Raw genomic sequence first — 6375 nt, forward strand, 5'->3', positions numbered from 1 at the left:
GGGGTTTTGGGAATTCCTGTCCAGAGACATTCCTTGTGCATTGTGACATCACAGCACAGCCTCTCCTTGCAGAGGAGTCCCCCCCTCTCCTGCACGGGGGAAATGTGTGTCCAGGGGTGCTGAGGGGTGCAGAGCCAGGCCCAAAGCCCTCAGGGGGCTGAAGGTACAGACAGGTGCCCACTGGCCACCCTTGGCTGTGTCCTCCACACCCTGGTCAGCCCAAATGCCATGGGGAAGGTGAGTCTTTGCAGGATCTGGACCCAGCTTTGGCTTTCACCACTCCTTCAGGGCTCTGGGGTCCACACCACTGCAGCCTGATGGGTGCTGAGCTCTCCACCATCACCAGCTGCCACCCCAGGGCACGTTCCTTGGGCAGGACTTTCTCCAACAGAGCTGCAGAGTGACCTGAATATTAAAAAACCCAATCCAAACCTACAACCATCTGAAACCAGGCTCTGGTTGGCAGTCCTGGGTTCCTCTGCATAAAGGATGAGAACATGAACATTTGTGCTGTAAATTCAGCTTTTATCCATACTGGGTTACCCCCAGATTCCAGCCAACACCTCCACTGGGTCTCAGGCTGGGAAAGGCAAAAGCAGCAGAGAGACAGAAGGGCTGAATGAGATCAGAGACAGTCTGAGTCCTATGTATGTAAAAGAGTTTATTGGGAGTAAACAGTATCATATTTACAGGGTAAACCCAGCATGTGATCATCGGGGCAAGGCAGCCCTGGCCCTTCACCCTCCCTTAAAGGTCCATCTCCTGTCCCTGCTCAGGCTGGCTGTCCCTCTGAGGCTGGGAGCCCAGCGTGGTCCTGGGGCCAGCCCTACCCTGCCCCACTGCAGGAATTAATTCAAACCCTTTTTCCACAGCCAGAGCTCCCAAACTCACCCAGGCTCTGGCAGAAAAGCGGGGAGAACATCCCCCAGACACTCTCAACTCCTGGATAGCAAACTCCCCCAGCACACAGGAACACTTCCTGAGTTTTTTCCCTCCTGACATCTCCATCTGCTGCTGCCACTTGTACCTGCATGGATCAGGACACGGCAACAGCCCCAGTGTCCCAGAGCTGAGACACAATTTCAGGTTTTATGCTGAATTTCACAATTTTTTTAAAATGCAATTTCACAATTTTACAGAATTTATGCTTTGAAAAGTGCAGAAACTGTTCACAGCCATTTCTGCCTCCTTTTTCAAAACCATTTCAACACAAGGCATGAACTTCAAGGTAGAAACTTCGTGTCCTCTAGGTGAAAGCAGAGATTTACATCCAATTCACTGATCCAGCCTGCCTGGGAGCGAGGATTGGGAACTTCCAGCCCTGGGTGACTGAACAAACACAGCATCAACCACCAGGAACGATTTGCAAACAACTGAGCAGCAGACAAATGTGCAAATGTACTACTTCTGGATAATGAATGCATAATCTATTCCGACTCCCCTTCCTATCTGCTTCTGGATAATGTGTCTGAGCCTGAGTCAGGCTCACAAATGGTTGGCAACGAGGAAAACAGGCTGTGTTTGAGCCAAACATTATGTTCAGCAAATAAGGAGCAGTTTTGCCATGGGCAGCTGCTGTTAGAGCCCAGTGTCAGAATCCTTCCATGCTCTACGATTCCAGCTCTGTGGGCTGCAGGATGTACAACTGACTTTTGCCTCGAAAATCTGATTTTATGCCTAAACAGCAGAGTCTAAAGAGCAAGATTGTATTCCTTCCCCACCTATCTGCTCATTAGAAAGTGGCTCTTACATTTATTTACCTCAGCTGCTGGGAAGGCTCCAAAAATGCTAATTACAAGGCCATTGCAGTAAATTGCAATTGGTGACATAACTCTGAGTCACTGGTTCAGGACATTTTCCCTCCTCTTCTCTGGAACAACTCATTTAACAAAGGTGGGGAAAAGCAGAAAATAATTGGCAGGCTCTTAGTGCACAGACTTAACAGGGAGCCAGCATTCCCAAAGTGCTGTGACTTCTGGGTGTCCCAGGGGAGGCAGCTCCTCCTGGGAGTGGTGCCAAACTGGACGCTGAAGGTTTTCCAGCCACTTTGGGAAATGCTGCTGACTGGCCACGCAGTCCTGGAGCGGGAGAAGAGGAGCCTGAAACCACTGGGAGTCTTCCCAGGAAGACTCCTGCCCATGTAGGAGTAAATTCCATTTTCCCCTGGGAAATCTGCTCTCCATCCACTCAGCCCTTGGGGAAGAAGAAAGAAAAGTCACTTCATGGTGTTGGGTGGCAAAATCCTTGTCCCACCTCGGGCTATCCCGCTGCTCCGCGGTGGCTCCTCCCCGGGCGGGGATGGATGCCCGGGAGGAAGGGGCTCGTTCCCTCTCAGCCGTGGCAAGCTGCAGGACGCAGATCCCTGGAGGATGCTCTCCGTGTGGGAGGTGCTGCAGGCCCTGAGCGGGGCTGTCTCTGGCTCAGCAGCCTCCCCACGCCCCCAGCAGATCCTGCTCAGGCTTTGCGGATGATCCTGCCCGGCTTCCTCCAGTCCCGGTACCGCTCCCTGCGCACCGAGTGCACCAGCGGCCTGGAGAAGCTGGAGGGGGCTGCTCTGGGGGTGCTGCTGCTGAGGAACAAAGCAAGAAGACATGGTTACTGCCTGGGGCACACCTGCACCCAGTGGAGGCTCCTAAAAGGACAGGGAATTTTGGTTCACCACCGCTGCTGCCAAGGGATGGAGCGCTGGATCCTGCCCTGGTGCTCAGGGTGGGCAGAGAATCGGCGCTGAGCCTCTCCCAGGGCTCTGCCCTGCTGGGTGATGGGAACCTTCCCTGCCCCGGCTCCTGGAGGTCTTGGACAGAGCTGCTGAACTACAGGTGCAGCTCAGAACCCCCTAAACAGAACCCCATAAACCCCACAAACACCCAGAGCCCCCAGGACTGTCCCCTCTGGCCGGGGGCCACTGAAACCTACCCCCTTCAGAACCTCCAGTATCTTTGAGCAGCTTTCCTTAAAACCACTAAACTAAACAGTGTGCACTCCTGGCACTTCTTTGGGATTTTTGCCACCCTGGGTTCTCTCAGGGGGTGATCCTGGGATCAACATTCCATGAACCAAGCACACCACGATTCACCACACCACATGCAGATGGGACAGTGCCACAGAGCTGGCTCAGCTGCAGAAGCAGTGGGATTATGTTCACCTGGAGCTCCTCTGGGATAGCTGAACACTCAGAGCCACCTGCCCTGAGCATTTCTCCTCCTCCTGGGCACTGTGTCCAGGCTTTTCTCCCCTCCCTCCTGGCTAACACCTTCAGGCCCCATTTTCACATCTGGATTTGCAAAGTTGGCAAAAGACTGGCACGGCAGACGTGCACCTTGTGCTGCCAGTGCAGAGGGCGATGTGGGCACAGCAGTGTCTGTAGGAATTTGGGGTGACATTCACACGGGGTGAAACACTTCCTTCCCATTCCTGCCAAAAGGGCTGTCCATGGTGATCTCTGGTGATCAGAGACCTCCCTCCTTTCTAGATCCTGCTCAGTCACTTGTCCTGTGATCCCCAGCGGCTTCATCAATAAACATTGTCCAGAGGAGGCCACGGAGCTGCTCCAGGGGCTGGGAGAGCTGGGGGTGCTCACCTGGAGAGGAGAAGCTCCAGGGAGAGCTCAGAGCCCCTTGCAGGGCCTGAAGGGGCTCCAGGAGAGCTGGAGAGGGAGTGGGGACAAGGGATGGAGGGACAGGACACAGGGAATGGCTCCCACTGCCAGAGGGCAGGGATGGATGGGATATTGGCAATTGGGAATTGTTCCCTGGGAGGGTGGGCAGGCCCTGGTACAGGGTGCCCAGAGCAGCTGTGGCTGCCCCTGGATCCCTGGCAGTGTCCAAGGCCTGGCTGGACAGTGAAATTATCCTTACAGCCCCTTCCAACCCAGCCCAGTCCGGGATTCTGGGCTGGGCTCCCCCCGCCCGCAGCACTGGAGGAAGGGGAGCAGGGACGGCGCCGGGAGAGGCTGATGAATGGAGCAGGGGCGGGAGCCGCCAGCCACTCCAGGAGCGGAGGAAGACGAGCTGTGGAAAAGCTGTGAATGTGAGAAAAAGCTGCCTCACAACAGAGCCTGTTACTATTCAACAGCCACGAAAGGAGAGCCCTGAAATCTGCCTGGGCTGAGACTACAGTCAGAGAGAGCACTCTCCTGTCCTAATTCCTAATTAGCTCGCTGTTTATAACTGAATTTCCTCATTGGTTTTGATGTTAATTACCTTTGCCAGGCTGGGGAGATGGCACTCAGGCCCAGTGGCAGGAGATGGAGCCTCACCTCCCTAGCACCGGCCCAGCTGCAGGCTGTGCTGGGAGGCAGAGCCCTCACACCCAGCTCATCCAAGGAGCTCTGCCTCGCTCTTACCTCAGGGTTAAACTCTCACAGGAAGGTTTTGCGGGGCTGCCTTGGCAGTGGCTGCAAATCCTTCCTAAAATCCTATAACCCTTGAGTCCCAGAGCACACCAGCCCCTCCTGGCTGGAGATGGCACCAGCCCTGCCGAGGCTGCAGTGCCACTGCCACAGGGCTGGGCTGGGCTGGGCTGGGCAGGGCTGGGCTGGGTCGGGCTGGGTCGGGCTGGGCAGGGCCAGCGGGGTGTCCCAGCTCCCTGTTCTCGCTCTGGAGCAGGTGCTCAGCTGGTCCTGGCCCGGTGCAAGGCACGAGGAAGCTTTTCCCCACTGCTGAGCCTCGGCCTGAACTCCATGGACAGTCTGGCTAGAGATGTGGCAGCTGTTCCTGAGCATTTTCTGAGCCCAGGACCAAACTGAAGGATGAACATCTGGTTCCAGCTGTGCTCTCTGGGCACTGGAACCTCGAGGGCTCATCAGTCAAGAACACCTCACATTATTGCAGCAGGGGTGTGTGAGACCAGGCTACACCAGAACCAGCGAGTCCACACGGGACAGTCTTAATTCCACTAAAAGGATCCCAATTCCTCCTGTGATTCTGCAGTTCTCTGGGTCACGGAGCTTCACCTGCTTATGGTGCAATCTGTGCATTATCCAGGTGATCCACACAGACCTGGTGGCTCTGCTTTCCAAACTGGGGGCAGCTGGAGGAGCAGCAGGAGCAGGGCTGTGACAGCAGGGTGGGCTGCACACCCAGCCCCAATGGAGAGGGCTGGGATGTCTCCAGGATGTCTCCAGGATGTGGAGCCCTGCACAGATCATCCAGCTTGGTCCCACATCCCAAACAAGGCTGGGTGTGGTGGCAGCTCTTGGGGATTTTTTTTGGGGTTTGATGGGGTACCTAATTCTCTTTAAAAACCACCAGTCTTGCAACGGTATTGTGGCTACTTGATGCAAGTTGTTTGGTGGCTTCGAGTAACCCAAATAACTCCATTAGGTTTTCTCTCTGGCATCAGGGTGCCCCGAGCTCAGTGCAAGTTGTGTCCCAGTTCCTTCCTGCACTCTGCCTTGGAGACAGAAAGGAAATCTGCCTCTGACCTCGATCAGAACCCAGCCAGCCCCATCCCTTTCAAGCTATTTCTGTGCTGTCTCCACCCATGGCAGTGTTCCCAGTGCTGATAATTTCACTTGCACAAGGTGCAGCTGAGCTCTGCTGGTCTGGAAATCCAGCCAGGGATGGTATTCCTGAGCTGTGGATGAAGGGGCTGGGAGCTGCTGATTTCCAGTGAGCCATGGGTGCATCCTCACAGCACTGCTCTCTCTGGGGGTTTGATCGATGGAGCCTCTGGGGGGTGTTTGTGCAGCAGGGCTGGAATCGTGGCTGGGAATGATGCACATCAGAGGATTAGGATAAGGACTGAGCTGAGAGCTCTGTGCACTCGAGCTGCAGCAGCCAGACCTGGAGCAAACTGGGTCACGGGCACATTTTTAGGTCCAAAGCTCTGAGGGGCTGTTGTGCCATGGCCTGAGATCTGGCAGGAGGTGGATTTTGGGGTGTGATTCCCTAATCCCAGGGCTGACGGAAGATAAGGAATATCTGATGTCCAGATATTCTTCCTGATAAGACCCCAACCAAGCCAACTGTGACCCCAAACACTGTTACATGTGAACAGCACGTAAATAATGTTTGCAGGAACAGATCTGAATTTTAAAGATATGCAGCATTTTTCATTAATTGCCCTTATTTCTCCAGGTCATTTTTGTTGTTGGGCAGAAAACAAGGGATTGGTGTAGTGGGCACAGCCCAGGGAGTGGGAGGAGACAGGGAGATAGTGACATGCACAGTAGTGATTTAACATGAAATACTCTGATTGCAAGCAGTCTCTGGAGGTTTGTGCCTCATTGATGAATATCATGCATGAAGCGTAGCTCTTGTGCTACCCACATTTTTCTCTTCCAGGTCTGGTGATTGGGAACCTGAGTCACAGCAAATATGCTGAGTTACAGCACATTTCCACTGGAAAAAAATCCCAAAGAAAGCCCCAGGC

The 6375-nt window shown here is 54.4% G+C and overlaps 1 long non-coding RNA gene across 1 annotated transcript; it reads left to right on the forward strand.

Annotated features, from left to right (window-relative positions):
• The first annotated feature begins 84 nt into the window (after positions 1-84).
• On the forward strand, positions 85-1445 carry LOC128798581 (uncharacterized). Its single transcript, XR_008434459.1, has 2 exons — positions 85-237; positions 1251-1445. It is a non-coding gene; the product is annotated as an uncharacterized LOC128798581 (long non-coding RNA).
• Positions 1446-6375: the final 4930 nt, after the last annotated feature.

The sequence above is a fragment of the Vidua chalybeata genome, chromosome 21, assembly GCF_026979565.1.
Source record: "Vidua chalybeata isolate OUT-0048 chromosome 21, bVidCha1 merged haplotype, whole genome shotgun sequence".
In the NCBI taxonomy this organism is placed as follows: Eukaryota; Metazoa; Chordata; class Aves; order Passeriformes; family Viduidae; genus Vidua; species Vidua chalybeata.